The sequence below is a fragment of the Topomyia yanbarensis genome, chromosome 3, assembly GCF_030247195.1.
Source record: "Topomyia yanbarensis strain Yona2022 chromosome 3, ASM3024719v1, whole genome shotgun sequence".
Taxonomy (NCBI): Eukaryota; Metazoa; Arthropoda; class Insecta; order Diptera; family Culicidae; genus Topomyia; species Topomyia yanbarensis.
In genome coordinates, this window is record NC_080672.1 from 16,482,699 (window position 1) to 16,498,099 (window position 15,401).

Sequence of the window (15,401 nt, forward strand, 5' to 3'; positions counted from 1 at the left end):
TTTCCCGATTTCTGTATGAATCCTTTGTTTGTCTCCAGCTTGTAGGTATATAGTTTAGTATTAGGCTGGCCCCAGGTATGGAAGGATGTGCAGTTTACTTTTTCGTAGCATTATTAGTAGCATTCCATCCATCCCCAGCGATTTGAACAGTTCAAAGGGGTCGATCGCCCATTCCACCTTTACGTCTATAGCACTGACTATTTGGTAAGCGGTAACAGCGTCATATGAGTCAGGCTCTGCTTCAATTTAAACTGTCTTATTATTAATGGGAAACGAAAAATGCTTCTCCATCATGGTACTTGTGCTTCTTGGAAATCAATGATGGAAGTTCCATCGTCCTTCTCACACTACCTAATCTGTTTGTATGATCTTTTGAGAGAGCTTTTTGTAGGCTTGCAACTACGAGAGTTTTTTCAACTCGCTCGTACAGCAGTCTCCATCTCTTTCTTCGAAATTTCTTGATTTCAAAATTTATTTTCGAAAGAGACTTTTTATACTCATCCCACTGTCCAGTCCGTTTAGCCCGGTTGAACAGTTTCCTAGAAATTTGCCTGTGCTTTATTGGATGTCCGAGTTTTAGTTGGACAGCTTTATTTTAAGCATCCATAAGTTTAGGAGTTACCATATTTGAAGAGATCTTTAATTCTTCTTTGGTTTGTAATTCTGCTTCAAAACATGCTGAGAGCAGAATGAATCCCAATTTGTGTTTTTGGAATTTCTGTAGATTTCTGTTAAGGTTTCTATTGCTTTATATTCAAAGAGTATGTGCGTGTGGTCTGATAGAGAAGTTCTATCGGATACATGCCATTTTACGATGTCATCAGAGAGTTTTGTACATAATTAGATCAAGCACTTCCTTACGTATCTCATTTATAAAAGTAGGTTTGTTGCATTTATTACAGCTGCTAGATACTAGAAACCTCTTTTTTCATCAATATACTAATAAGGTATTCTCAATTTGTTAGATTTGCTTCTGTCTTCTACCACATCTCGAGCACAATTCAGTGCAATTTACCGTATAGTAGTCCAATGCAACAGTACGATTGGCCTGATCCTCTCCGTTGTACTCCATTCCTCTTATGTGCACCACGTCTTCTTGCTGACTACTGCCTTTTCATGCCGTCTCCAAATCGCTGTTCTCGCCATTTGAAGCAGTTCATGCGGATACCAAAACTAAAATAATTATGTACAAAATCGGTGTACGTTCTTTTATAGATAAAGAATAAACAGCGAACCGAAAATGGACCTGGCGCCACAAACTAATTATGTCGGCACACAGTGAATAATTGGAGCTAATCATTTCGATTTTTAAACATGCTTAAAAATATTTTCGCTATTTTCCGTTCGTTGTAAATACTATAAAATTTAGTACAAGATCGTTGTATATACATACAACGTTTTTATACAAATTACCACATTCTTAGCTAACTGTTACTAATGAAAGTTGGGTATTTTCGAAACTGAGTTAACGAGTGCATGACGGAAATCGATGTCTAAAGCCATTTTGAAATTCAATTTGGCAACTTTCGGTTTGGATAACTGTTTTAGAACTTCAACAATATGGGTATTTCCAGAATGATATTGACGAGTAGATGAAGGAAGTCGAAGTTTGAAACTATTTTGAAATCCAAGATGGCGACTTACGTTTGAAAAATGCTTCAATGCTGATATTTTCGCAATGGGTTAACGAGTAGAATTTGGAAATTCAATGTATGAAGCCTTCCGGTTAGGGTTATACAGAATTTCGCACAATTAAAAGTAGTAATCTTGGAAATAGCGAAACAGCGCTAAACTACCATTTTCATCGTCTACTTGTCATGCCCGTTCCAAAAATACCCATATTTTTAGAGTTATCGGGAATATTGTTCAACCAGAAGTTGCCATTTTGCAATTCAGAATAGCGTCAAACATCCATTTTCATCATCTACTCGCGAAGCCCGTTCCTAAAATGGCCATATTGTTAGGGTTATCGAGAATATTACTCAACCGACGAATTTTAATAAGAATGTGAAGCGAACTTTTTTACAAACTAAATCCCAAACAACGAACACATTTGTTACAAACTCCCGGTTCGGTTCGTAAATGGAGGTTCCAGTTTATCATTCGAATTGTATGGCCTGTTGTTTGTCGTGGAATATCCCCTGCAACAGCAGTGGTAGTAGTTGACTGATTCGATAATATCTTTTAATGATTTGGATTGCACCCAAAATACAGATCTTGCTATTACAGAATGAAAAGGGAATATTTCTTGAAACGAATATTGACATTCATGCAAATCTGTTTTGAGACCCGCAGTAAGAATGTCATTCTCATATATCCATTTTAATAGCGATTATTGATTCCTTGTATATCTAAAGGTAATATTAACTTAACAGAGTAAAGTACCTTTTAACCCAACCGCAGAAGCCGTCAAATAAAATAATATAAATAAAACTACTAGTTCAACAAAAAACATTTCAACAATATTCAATCAATTGACCGCAACTCACTTTACTTCGCTCGCTCTCCTTCTCTATCTCTCCTTCGAACAGAAGGTAATAACTCATTAACAAACCTGGCATTAGCCGGTACAAACATATATTTATTTTGCAGCATATTATCAGCTCAGATCTACAAAAAAATGACTTGCAGTGCGTAAAAGCCGTTCAACTAGTAAGGGTTCGGCTATAGTGATTGCAAGAACCAGATTAAGATACAAATCTGTATAACGCGAGAAAAAACACTTGCGTAAGTCAGTCCCGCACCCTGTTCTGAACCTGTCGTCAGCCGTGGTCAATTCATTCCACTCGTGCACTGGGTACTAATTACGACACAAACACCGTTTACCGCCGAACGACCCTAGAGAATTGATCTATCATCGATCTAGAGTCCAAGTCCATCCATTAGCATGATTTATGCCTAGTTGCTGCAGTGCGTCAATTACCACGTATTTACCTGCCCGATGCCTAGTGGTCACCACTTCTGGAGTGACCTAGAGAAAGATTCATCTCGCTGCTGCTCGACGATCTAGAACGTGAGCAACGGCAGAAAAACTAGCAGCAACACTTCACTCACGACCTCCTTTCAACGGTGGTGCTGGGGGTGCTCCTGAAGCACTTCTGCGGCCGCTTAACTGAGCTATCCGCGTGCGAGATCAGAAGCTCTCCTTAACGATCGCTGCCTGTACCATGTTTCGACAAAGGGAACCGAGAAAACGAGCCACTTACATACATATGGATTATAGAGCAGGCGCCCCTTCTTCTCCATCGACACATCGACATCGACACTGGGGCGCGCTGTTGGCTGTGGACTCTTTTGGATTGAATTTCACGCGCTTGCTGTTCTGAATCTTTCAAGCTGACACCAGAGGTGCATTCTGGTGGGGTGATGAAATCGAGAATTTAGAATTTGATGTGTGGGAAATTTTCTAAACCGTCCATAGTTAGGATACATTTATCACATTTCATAACCGATTTAATTATAGTTGACATTGACTCCCACACCAATAAGAACTGACTGCGCCTCTGGCGTACAAGATTTGTGAATAGACGCTTTAATTATGTCATGGACGGTGTTTTCATATGCGGCGCGTTTAGCTCCGGTATACAATTTAAATATATGAATAATAATTGTGATTTAGGAGGTTTTGGATAGTGGCGCTTTAGTAAGTGGTGTGCCTATTTCTGGGTACGTTAAGTTGTCTTACCTTTAACTAAATCCACAGATTGTTGCTGCTCTGGTTGTTGTTGTTACAATCCGCTCTTATTTAGCTTCGGTGTCTGGAAATATACGAAAAACAGGTATTATCTGTTAGTATCGAATAACAATGCCAAATAATTTAAATTATATAAAGTAAGAGATAAAAATATCTACAAAAAGTTTCTTTTTCTAAACAGTTCAATTTCCACTATAGGTACTAGTTATAGGTTTGTCAACGGCAATATACAAACGTTTCGCACCATTGTGAAGTTCAGCATTCTACCGAAGACTACATATCAAGAAGACTGTCATCTCTTTCCTTCTCCCATATAATTGAAAAGCGACAGAGTTTACAGCGGCTCTGTTGCACGAAGGGAGGAAGCCCAACGTAAAAGTAGATATGTGCGCGTGCATCACTAAAGTATTACCTTTACCCCAAAAAGCTGCTGTTGTTCCTGTCTTCAAATTCTGGACAGAACTGTTAGTCTTCTTCATATGTATTCTTCGATTCTACCCTGAAAAATTGCACATGAACATGAAGTTTAAATCTTGGGACCGTACAGCTTCAACCAATGTATTAAGAAACCTGCTATCTTCTTCCAATTACTCGGAATTTTAGGTCTTGAGCTCAGGTTTGTGTGATGTTCAAACTAATTAAGCGAATCTATTGAAACTGTTGAAAATTTCTGGAACTACATTTGGCAATATACAAATCCTGGTCTTGAGATTATATACGTCTATAGTTGGATTGTACGATGTCCTGACTTGTTACATACTCATTGCGATTCCTAGAAGCTCGGGATACAGAAGCTACGATCTCATAAATCCGATTTTGTTGGTGCAAACCTCAACGTTGAACAATTCATAGCCCTGAATTTGTTCTATATATTTAAAATCTGGTCTGTACGCATTAGTATTTTACTTTCTGTTTTTTCATTTCTTTTATATATATTTTTACAAGTTGTTGGATAGGTTATTCGACTGTCGAAATATGGACATGGTACTTAACTTGACTTCAACCACCAAACTTCCCTCTTGTGCTGCTGTCTGGTTCACTCACGGGACTGCATTAAAGTATTACTTTGTGGGAAAGCTGATCGTGCTTTTCACACTTTATCGTTATGCTCTCGAATGTGCCACAGCTCATATTTGACAAATGGTGTGTGAAGCCAATTATCCTTTGATTTAACAGTGTTCCGAAAAAAAGTCTAAATTGTTGCCGGACTAGTGTATATCCCAGCAATAAGGGTGGAGATTGCAGGTATCGTCAACAATGAGAGTTTGACATGCGAGGATCTGCTGCAGTGTCAGTTTTAGAGACCGCTTACTTCAACCGGTGAAAATACTTGACTGTAGGCGTTTGCTTTCAGTAGTAGTTGGGGGATGGTTCAAAAACTTACCCCCAATCAAACTCTTTCCGGATGACTTTCGCTGAGTCCGCTTTACCGAGTTACACAAAGTTCGTCTGCCTCTCCGTCTGTTTGTGCCTCTGGTTTTAAACTGCCTTAATTATGCAAACCCGCTATGGAACATTCGGCAAGAACCATAAAAAGGAAGCCTCAAAAGTGCCCTTACTGAGATGAGAATCTGCATGATCTCTCGACATATCCTGCGTACAAATTACGCGGAGAAAATTTAAACGTTTCCTCACGGAACGTTCCAAGCTATCTTTCGCAGAAATGCTAAAGAAAGCAACGCCACTATCCTCAACGAATCTCTTTACTTTTTTGTTTTCTGCCGAAGGAACTTCTACTAGAGTGCCTATAAGTTAGAGGAAGGAGGCTGCTATAATATTTTTTTTGGAAATTCTACCAAAAGCTTCTGGTCTCAGAAAACTAAGATCCGACAAGAAATTTCCAACACTTTCAGGAACACTAAAATCCCAAGTGTTCCTTTGTTTCAGTCCGAGAATGATCTCTGTGCTGCCATTATTAAATTCTCTGACGGGGGCGGGCATAGCGTAGTTGGTTAATCGATTGCCTTGTACGCAGCTCACCTGGGATCAATTCCCAACCCCGCACATAGGATTAGAGATTTTTCTAACAAGATTTTTCTAACCCGACAAAGAGGCGAATGACCCTAAGGTTAAAACATCTATAATCAATATAAAAAACCCTGACATTGTGTAGTGGATAATAAACAAGTTAAATATTTCTGATCCTCTTAAAAGTCTCTTGTTAGCTTTTATGCCTACAATAAGGGGCCATGCATAAATGACGTAGCATTTTGGGGGGTAGGGAGGGTATACCAAATTTGTGACGAAGTGTGACGAGGGGGAGGGTAGGGTCAGAAGTTGCGCGACGTGGCATTAAGCTTAAAACCCATTGTTCAGAAAAAAATAAAAATATAATGATCCTCCATTCCCTAGAGAAATGAATTTAAATTCAAACAAGTTACTTTTGATGCGGTTTGTATTTGAAATAATTCAAAAACATATGTATTTTTTTTCATCTCCCGGGCGCTTTGCATGGGACGAAGGGGAGGGGGTAGGTAAATGCTACGTTATTTACGAGGGGGAGGATAGAATTTTGTGACCAAATGCTACGAGAGGGGAGGGAGGGGTCAAAATCGCCGAAAAAAAGCTACGTAATTTGTGTACGGCCCCTAAGAATATTTTTGAAGCAGTTGGCTGCTAAATGACCCTTCCTTGCAGCGATCGTATCCTTCGTTGGCTAATTTATCAAACGGAGTCACGCATTTGATCACTGTTTACAAGGGAATTACAGAAGCATCGTGTGACACTTGGTTAACTTTCCATATAGATCTCAACTTCTACGAATTTATTATTATTCGCCTGGATCGAGATACCCCCTACTGAGAAGCGCTTTTGGGTATCAAAAGGTGCTACACTTTCTACAGAATTAATCTTCCCTCCACAACAGGCATTGAAGTTGTCGTTAGTCAAGCAAAAATCAAAGACAAAGAACTTTACTTCCATCTATATTCTTCCCAACACTGCGGTTGAGCAACGACATCACACAATCCCTGTTCGCACCGCGGCTAGTTTTGGGAAAGTAACTCAACTCACGGTATGACGGTTGCCTCTATGATGATAGCCGATCTTCAGAAAACATTCCCAATTAATCCCATTCGGTTTTTTACAGCTGTTTGAAAATGTCGTGTTTTTTGCTCAAATTTAAGAGAATGCAATTAAAAAAATCAGTATTGGGGTTATTTAAAAGATCTCATATGAAAAGAATAATTTGAAACGGCACCAGTGGTTGAATGGTAAGCGTGACCGTCACTCATTCCAGTTGGCCTGGGTTCAATTCCAGCCATTGTCATTGAGATTTTTCTGTGGTGAAAACATCTGTGGTGATGTCTTCCTTCGGAAGGGAAGTAAAGCCGTTAGTCCCCGGTCCACGAGTTGATGGATCGATATCTAGTCAAGAAGTGAAGTCACCTCTCTGGCGTCGGTAAAGAAGAAGTAGTATCCAACTTCTATACTTACTACAAATATCCTCCTCCCGTGATACTTGTGGAGTGCGCAGTAGTAAATACGGTCTCTAGCAAAAGCAAGTATCGGACCAACCATTCCTTCACTTTCCTCCCGCGATCTACGCTAGGGCCTGGCCAGTGCTGGTATTGATCAATAAACGATTTAGGATTATCCCTGTGCAACTTCAGTTAGTCCAGATCGATAACGGAGTAGCGGCCAGGGTTGGTCGCACAAGCTCAAGATCTAGCTTATATGACAAGAATTATTTGATTGAGCCCCCATATTATTTTTCGTTAGATTGCGTCCATTAACCAAATTGAGCTATTATGACCACGATAACCATATAAAAGAGTGTGAAATATAACTTCCACTAACCTTGCTATATGAAACGTAACGTACACAAGTTGCCTTGGAAACGTAAGCGAAGCATCAAACAAATTATGCAATCTTCTCATTTCAGTTCCTTGTCTCCGGATTGCAAGTGATAACGTAAATAATCCAGATTGAATACGATAATCACTTGGATAGATTTCTGTTACCGAATTTACAAAAACTTTAGTATTTTTTCTACTACAAGAAAAACAGAAAAGCAAAATAAACCTATGAACTTGAAACAAAATGTTTTAATTTATGAAAACAGTTGAAACAGATTAAATCTTAATGCGAGGTTTCCTCAAACTGATAAATTATTCTAAAAACACGTTTACGTTGAAAAATAATAACGCTCGTGGAATTCGTTTATTTTTGGCTTTGCATCGCACTGCAAAGAGGTTTAATATTTTCATATTTTGGTCATAAATTGTCTAAAACCATGAAAAACCATTTTTCATGCCTTGTTATCGTACAAAAAAGCTTAAAAACATATTAAATAATTTTGGCCATGGATTTGATATAGTTACGCCACTGTGCGACGTGGGTACCCGGGTACCCACAAAACTAAAATGCCCATAACTAAGGTAATATCCAACCGATTTCGATACTTTTGGCCGTTTTGGATTCAGAAACTCATCCACTTTTGGACTTGGTAAAAATGAATCTTGTTACTTCATTCGGTTCCCGGGAATCCGGGTTTCCGGAAGCAGGTTCCAGTGCTTGGGCACTATTTGCGAACTTCAATGGAATACTAGCAATATGGGTATCAAAACTCTTGGAATTGCATCAGTAGGCTGTATCTCGTGGTTTTGGAACAATTTGGTGATTTGACCCCGGAACGGACATTCCGGAGCAGGTTCTCGTGGGGCCGTGAGTGGCCATTCCATTCCAATTCCATTTTTCAAATTGCCATAGGGTCCCGTAGCAATAAAAAACAAACTTCCGAGATAATTTGAAGAGTTTTAATACTCATATTGCTAGGACATTATTAAAATTTACAAATCATATCCTAGTACTGGAACATTACTCCGGAAAATCCGGATTACCAAAAACCAGATCCATGTTTCCGGTTCTATTGTACAGAATCAAAAAGTGGACGAGTTTCTGAATCCAAAACATCTAAAAGTATCCAAATCGGTTAAAGGAAGCCGTAGTTATGAGCATTTCAATTTGTGGGTACCCGGGTACCCTCGTTGGCCTGTTAAAGGTGTTTTTTTGTTGGACACATAACTGTTAAAGGTAGCACCTGCCGCCAAGTATCATGCGTGAGCCAGCCATCTTAGAAACTACAGAGATGAAAATCAAAGCCTGTTCTCTATTGACATTCACTTTTCCTATCAATCTTCAAGCTTTCTGGATGTTAGAATTCTTCCAGTGAAGCTGCAGATATGCATTACTTGCTTCCAAATTAGCCGTCGGTAATCCAATTAAGAGAAAAAATTAATAATCCGATTTTTGCCCGAGGGCTACACACAACATCTAATCGATGCTAATTTGTCCTAAATTGGTATCAGTTACTGACCAGTATAATATGAAACCCAAATTTTACTACATTTTAGATTCAATGTGAAGGAAATATTCTATCTTATCATCAGATCGCTGCATTGCATATGCATTACAAGCTGTACCATCAAGTCAACCGTACCGAAAAACCCGTTTCCTCATTTCAATTGAAATCCAACAATTCAATCAATCCAGAAAACCGCTTTCCCCACGCATCTGTTGGATGCAAAGGCAACCTTCTTCCAACCGGAGAGAGGCGCCAAAAGTGGATTGAAATTTCCATCGCCAATACTATCGCCCGCCACGCTGCTCCACAGCATACATATTCAGGTTTAAACCAAAGCTAACGGAAACATCCCCATATAGATAGATAATTAATATTTTTGTTTCGCTCCACGGCCTACTGCTTCAACCATCAACCGCTGTGGATGTGCAGCCAACCAGACAAGACAAGTGAGCCAGTGTTGTTACCATAGAATGCTAAAAGAATGCACTGCCGTTCAGGAAAAATCAAACTCTACGGTTGCAAAGATTCGTGTCTAGATTCTCGCAACCTGCGCTGTGAGCCATTTCTTTCGCCACGCTGCTAACTGGCTTATCACATGCAGCCACAAGGCACATCATTCGCGAACACACAAAATTAGTCCACCGGCACACAACACTCTCTTTCAGCCTACAAACAACAACAACAACAACAACCACACATAGGTTCATCGGCCATGTTGCAACAGTTTGGAGCCCCATAGTGTTCCAATGAATGGCTCCAGCCCCAGCACACTTGGGATGCCTTTGGGGGGTTTTCTTATGCTTCATGAATCGCAAAGTAGGTACCTTTTAATGGCCTCGCATCGTCAAACCATTCCATGTCACGATCCAATCCATCCACCAGCCGGGGAAAAGAGCAACCGCAGCTCATGAACTAATAAAAGTCATCATAAAACAATACAGAACCGGCGTGCACAAAACCGACTATTACCGGGCGACTAATCACTAACCGATTGTGGGCTTTGCGTCGTCGAACAAGAAGTTGAGGGGGGAAAGATGGAGTCTTTCCTAGGATGGGCTTGGCGACGACGATGCGCCAGGTTGTTTCTTACAGAGCCGAGCTTAGAATCCAAAGTGGTAGATCATAGCGCACCAAAGCCTCTAATAATGAGTGAGGCACAGGCAATGTGTTCTATTTCATTTTCAACCTCGCTGATCACGATTGCGGTGTTTGAGAAGGCACAGGCTCGCGAGCGATCAGGGGGTAATGCTGCAGTAACAACAACAAAAAATAAAAACGAAAAGATCACTACTCTTTGATAAATCGCTTGGCTGATGGTGCGCAATTGAAGGCGAAGATGGGATCCACTTGCCAGTAATTCTGCCGATTTGCGAACAAAACCAAATTGAATTATAGCCGCGTGGTATTACCCCAGTGATTGAGTGATGGGATTTGAGGATGGAATACTGGCGCTTCCACACCTGTGATGACATCAGAGACGTTTGATTTTTTGGGAACACTGAAATAATTTTGCATTAAGAGGAGGGTAAGTGTTTCAGCTTGAAAAAAAACACTTGCATTGCGAATTTTTTTGGAACTTTGCGTAAAGCGGATTAATCAAAACTTTCGAACATTATAGTGTATCATTTCAATAACATACTGTAATTTTCCTAGGCAAAAATATCTATGAACGACTCAGTGACGAAGTTTTTCGTAGAACGTGATTTGGGGAACGTGAATACTTTTAGTCATATTTTTGCAGCTGGTATATAAATTTATAAATTTGAGTGGATGGCGTCTAAAAGGAGCTGACCAATATTTTTAATCTTTTTGCCTTTCTCAATAGAAAGGTATTGCAATTGCTCTGAAAACAGACTTTTTAACGGAGGCCCGGAGGGCCGTGTGACATATACCATTCGATTCAGTTCGTCGAGTTCGGCAAATGTCTGTGTGTGTGTGTGTATGTATGTGTGTGTATGTATGTGTGTGTGTATGTGCGTCTGTGTGTGTGTACGCGAACACAATCTCACTCACTTTTCTCAGAGATGGATGAACCGATTTTTACAAACTTAGTCCCAAATGAAAGGTGCAACGTTCCCATAGGCTGCTATTGAATTTCTAATGGATCCGACTTCCGGTTCCGGAATTACAGGGTGATGAGTACGATCACGCAGAAAATGTCGATTTTAAGAAATTCTGCAATGAATGTATAATGGTGAAAATTTTTCCAAAATGTGACCACAACTGATTCGATTTGTAGTACTAGGTCATTAACAGCCATTGAAAGTCTCTTTGGTCACATTGGCCACCATCATCGGTTCCGGAAGCCCCGGCGGAAGTATCCAAATTCAGAGTAACAGTCACATCGGTTTCTCGGAGGTGGCTAGACCGAATCAACCAAACTTAGTCTCAAATGAAAGATGTTGCGTCCCCGTAAATGGCTATTAAATTTTATCCCCAACCGACTTCCGGTTCCGGAGTTACGGGTTGTGGCGTGCGATCACATAGCAAATTGTGATTCAAACCGATACCCCGATGGAAGCAAAAAAGGTAAAAATTTCGCTAAAATGTCTCTCAAATAACTTAACTTTGCAGTTCTAGGTCACCGACGACCAAACAAACTTTCGTTGACTACATTGACCACCATAGACGGTTCCGGAAGTGCCCGGGAAAAGCGGCCAACTTTCATAACTAGCAAACTCATATCAGTTTCTCGGAAATGGTTGGGCCGATTTTCACAAACTTAGTCCCAAATGATAGCTCTATTATCCCCACAGATGTCTGTAAAATTTCGCACGGATCGCTTGTATGGTTCCGGAAATATAGACTGAACGGTCCGGTCACACATGAAATTCCCATATAAGCCGGAACTCAAATTTTTTTTCAAAGGGGGGACCCCATGAAATTTCAGAAATCGAATTCGTATTTTTGATGCCAAACATCTTTAAAATGCATGAAACGTCGAGATTTTATGTTATCTCGAAAAATTTTTTTTTATAAAAATCGACTTTTTGGGACTTTGCCGATTTCGCACCTTTTTGCCTTTCTCATATAAAGAAAGGCTATGCAATCACTGTAAAAATCGACTTTTTAACCGAGGCCCGGAGGGCCGAGTATCATACACCATTCGATTCAGTTCGTCGAGATCGGCAAATGTCTGTGTGTGTGTATGTATGTGTGTGTATGTGTGTGTGTATGTGTGTGTGTGTCATTTAAACTCACACAATTTTCTCAGAGATGGCTGAACCGATTTTCGCAAACTTAGTTTCATATGAAAGGTATAACGCTCCCATAAGCTGCTATTGAATTTTTAGTTGATCCGACTTCCGGTTCCGGAGTTACGGGTTGAAGAGTGCGGTCACACAGCAAATTCCCATATAAACTGGTACCACCATGGTGTTCAAATGATGTAAAACATATTAAAATTGATGTAACATTACTCTAGTTTGCGGGTCTGGATCACTAATGATCAATCAAAGCAGCTTTGACCACATTGGCCACCTATGACGGTTCATGACGCCCTCGGGGAACCCGCCAAGTTCCTAAGCTAATATCACACCCATTCCACAACGAATTCTCTACCGATTTTTACGAACTTAATTTCAAATGAAAGATACAGTAATGCCATTGACTGCTGCTGAATTTCATTCGGTTCTGACTCTTGCTTCCGGAGTTACAGGGGTGTTAGTAAGGATACACTGGAATTTCCCATATAAATCGGTACAATCGTAATACCTCAGAGGCTAAAAACTATTGAAATGGTCACCAAATTACTTCTAATCGTAGATCTAGATTACTGATTGCCAATCAAACATTCTTTGAATATATTGTCCACTATCGACGATTCCGGAAGTCCGGAATTCCGGGCATATTCCACAATTAAAGTCACATCGGTTCATCGGTGATGACTGAACCGATTTTCTCAAACCAAGTCTCAAATGGAAGGCAAAATATGCAGTTGAGTATTGCGTAGCCGCCCCTTCACCCCCCCCCCTCCCCACTTTGCCCTTACACCTCCCTCCTTCATCACTCCCCTCTTCTTGGATCACCCTCACGCCCAGATTTCCTTCATCCACCCCGTATACCGAAATAAGATGAAGGATTTCTGACGCATCCTCCACACCCACTCTACTAAACCCCCATTCCCTACACGTTCAAACGCATTCCACCAACCTTTGCAAATTATAATCATATGAAGATAACATTGAACTCATGCTTATTAAGCTAATTAAATATTATTCTTTTGTCTTTCTCATATAGAAAGGTTATGCAATTGCTTCAAAAACCGATTTTCTAACCGGGGCCCGGAGGGCCGAGTCTCATATAACATTCGACTCAGTTCGCCGGGATCGCAAAATATCTGTGTGTATGTATGTGTGTATGTATGTATGTGTGTATGTGTATGTGTGTATGTATGTGTGTGTATGTGCGGATTTGTTAACAAAATGTCCACATCGGTTACTCGGAGATGGCTGAACCGATTTTTACAAACTAAGATTCAAATGAAAGGTATAATATTCCCATAGGTTGCTATTGAATTTCATTTTCAACCGACATCTTGTTCCGAATTACGAGTTGAAGAGTATGGTTACAAAACAATATTTGTTGATTTTTCCAAATCGGTTTCTCGGAATTTTCTGAACCGATTTTGACAAACTTAATTTTAAATGAAAGGTCCATCAGCTGCTGTTGAATTTTGTGTGGATCCGAGTTCTGGTTCCTGAATTACAGGGTGATACGTACGATCACGCAGCAAATCCCGATTCTAACGAATTCTGCGATGAATGTAAAAAGGTGATTTTTTTTCCAAAATGTAAACACAACTGTTGAATTTGTAGATCTAGGTCCCCAACAGTCATTCAAAGTCTCTTTGGCCACACTGGCCACCATCGACGGATCCGGAAGCATTCAAAGTCAGAATAACGGTTATATTGGTTTCTCGAAAATGGCTAGATTTGCTCAACTTAGTCTCAAATGAAAGGTGTTGCGTCCCCAGAAACTGATATTAAATTCCATCTCCATCCGACTTCCAGCACCGGAGTTACGGGTTGTGGAGGTCGATCACATAGAAAACTCCGATTCAAACCGATACCGCGATGAATGCAAAAAGGTGCTCTTATATATACTTACCAAGTGTAATAAGAATGAAAGACATTTCCATAAAGTTATATTGTACGAACCAGCTATTAAATCATAGTTTGGAGAAATGAGAAAGGCACAATTGCACCTCTAGGTGGATTAAAACAGGTTTTTCAGTTCAATATTACCGTGGCTGTTTTTTCTTTTTCAAAATTTTAGAACTCGAATAATGATTTATTTTCCTGTATATAGTTGTCATGTGATGTATGATAATAAAATGTAATATATGCATTTAAAAGTTTTTAATGAGTATAAACAACGCACACATTCTCGTGATTCATGATTGAGAAAGGCACAATTGCACCGCTAGGTGGATTAAAATAGGTTTTTTAAAAAGCAAAAAAACGAAACACGAGCTAGTAGTGAGGGTACCTCCGCGGTAACCTATTATTAATAACAAAACAACTAAAAAAATTCAAATTTCTTAACTGGCCACTCAGACATTCTTGCTTCGTATATAACAGAAATTCTAATAATATTCACACTCACTGATCCGTTGCCGCCACTCACAGTGTTGCCAAATCCGATCAGCACTGCCAAAGGGCCAAATCCCACCAAGGGCCGATTTCTTCATCCTCGCTTAACGATAAAAACCAGCTTTAGCGCACTGGTAAACCTGGTTTAAATGTCAAGCGAGGGTGAAGAAATCAGCCCTAAGACACCTTAAATCCGCCAATTTCGCCTTTCGATCAGATTCCACGTAAGTTGTAGACAATTGAATTATCTTTCTTATTTTCACTTACAGTGATAATACTATGCATACAGTGCCTACGAGCGGCGAAAATGCGAGCTAATGGGTTTTCTACATGTAAATTGTCGAAAAAACCCATACAAACTGCTCATGGTGGGACTAGGAATCGACTCAGGGGTGGGCCGATTGAGTTTTCAAAAATTCATTATTGTTCTGGACAGTCTACACGGAAAAAAATCCGTTCATAAATTCATGAACAAAAGGTCACGATTTCGTGAACTGAACAATTTACGAATATATATTGTTTCTAACAACCAGTTCGCCCCGAATATATACATGGCGTTACATTAGAATGTTTGGTTGGGTTACTGTTGTTCTTCCCTGGACATGTTTAGTTTATGTTGTGATTCTTGTTCATGATTTGGGAATACACAGTCGACAGTCAAACGTTGTTCATGATTTCAAGAGCTTATTCGCGATTCTTGTGAATTCTCATGACGTTTGCGGGATTAAACTTCATGACAAGATCTTAGTCGCGATGTTCGTAATGTCTATTCACGTTATCGTGATATTTTAGTCATGAATAGAGCAAT

The 15,401-nt window shown here is 39.9% G+C and overlaps 1 protein-coding gene across 2 annotated transcripts in view; it reads right to left on the reverse strand.

Annotated features, from left to right (window-relative positions):
* The window catches only part of LOC131692925 (uncharacterized), a 111,510-nt gene that overhangs the window by 23,830 nt on the left and 72,279 nt on the right, over positions 1-15,401 (reverse strand). For both annotated transcript variants that reach the window (XM_058980335.1, XM_058980336.1), the window contains exon 3: positions 3,686-3,758. The gene's annotated coding sequence lies outside the window, so the exon portion shown is untranslated. The remainder of the gene's footprint in view (positions 1-3,685; positions 3,759-15,401) is intronic.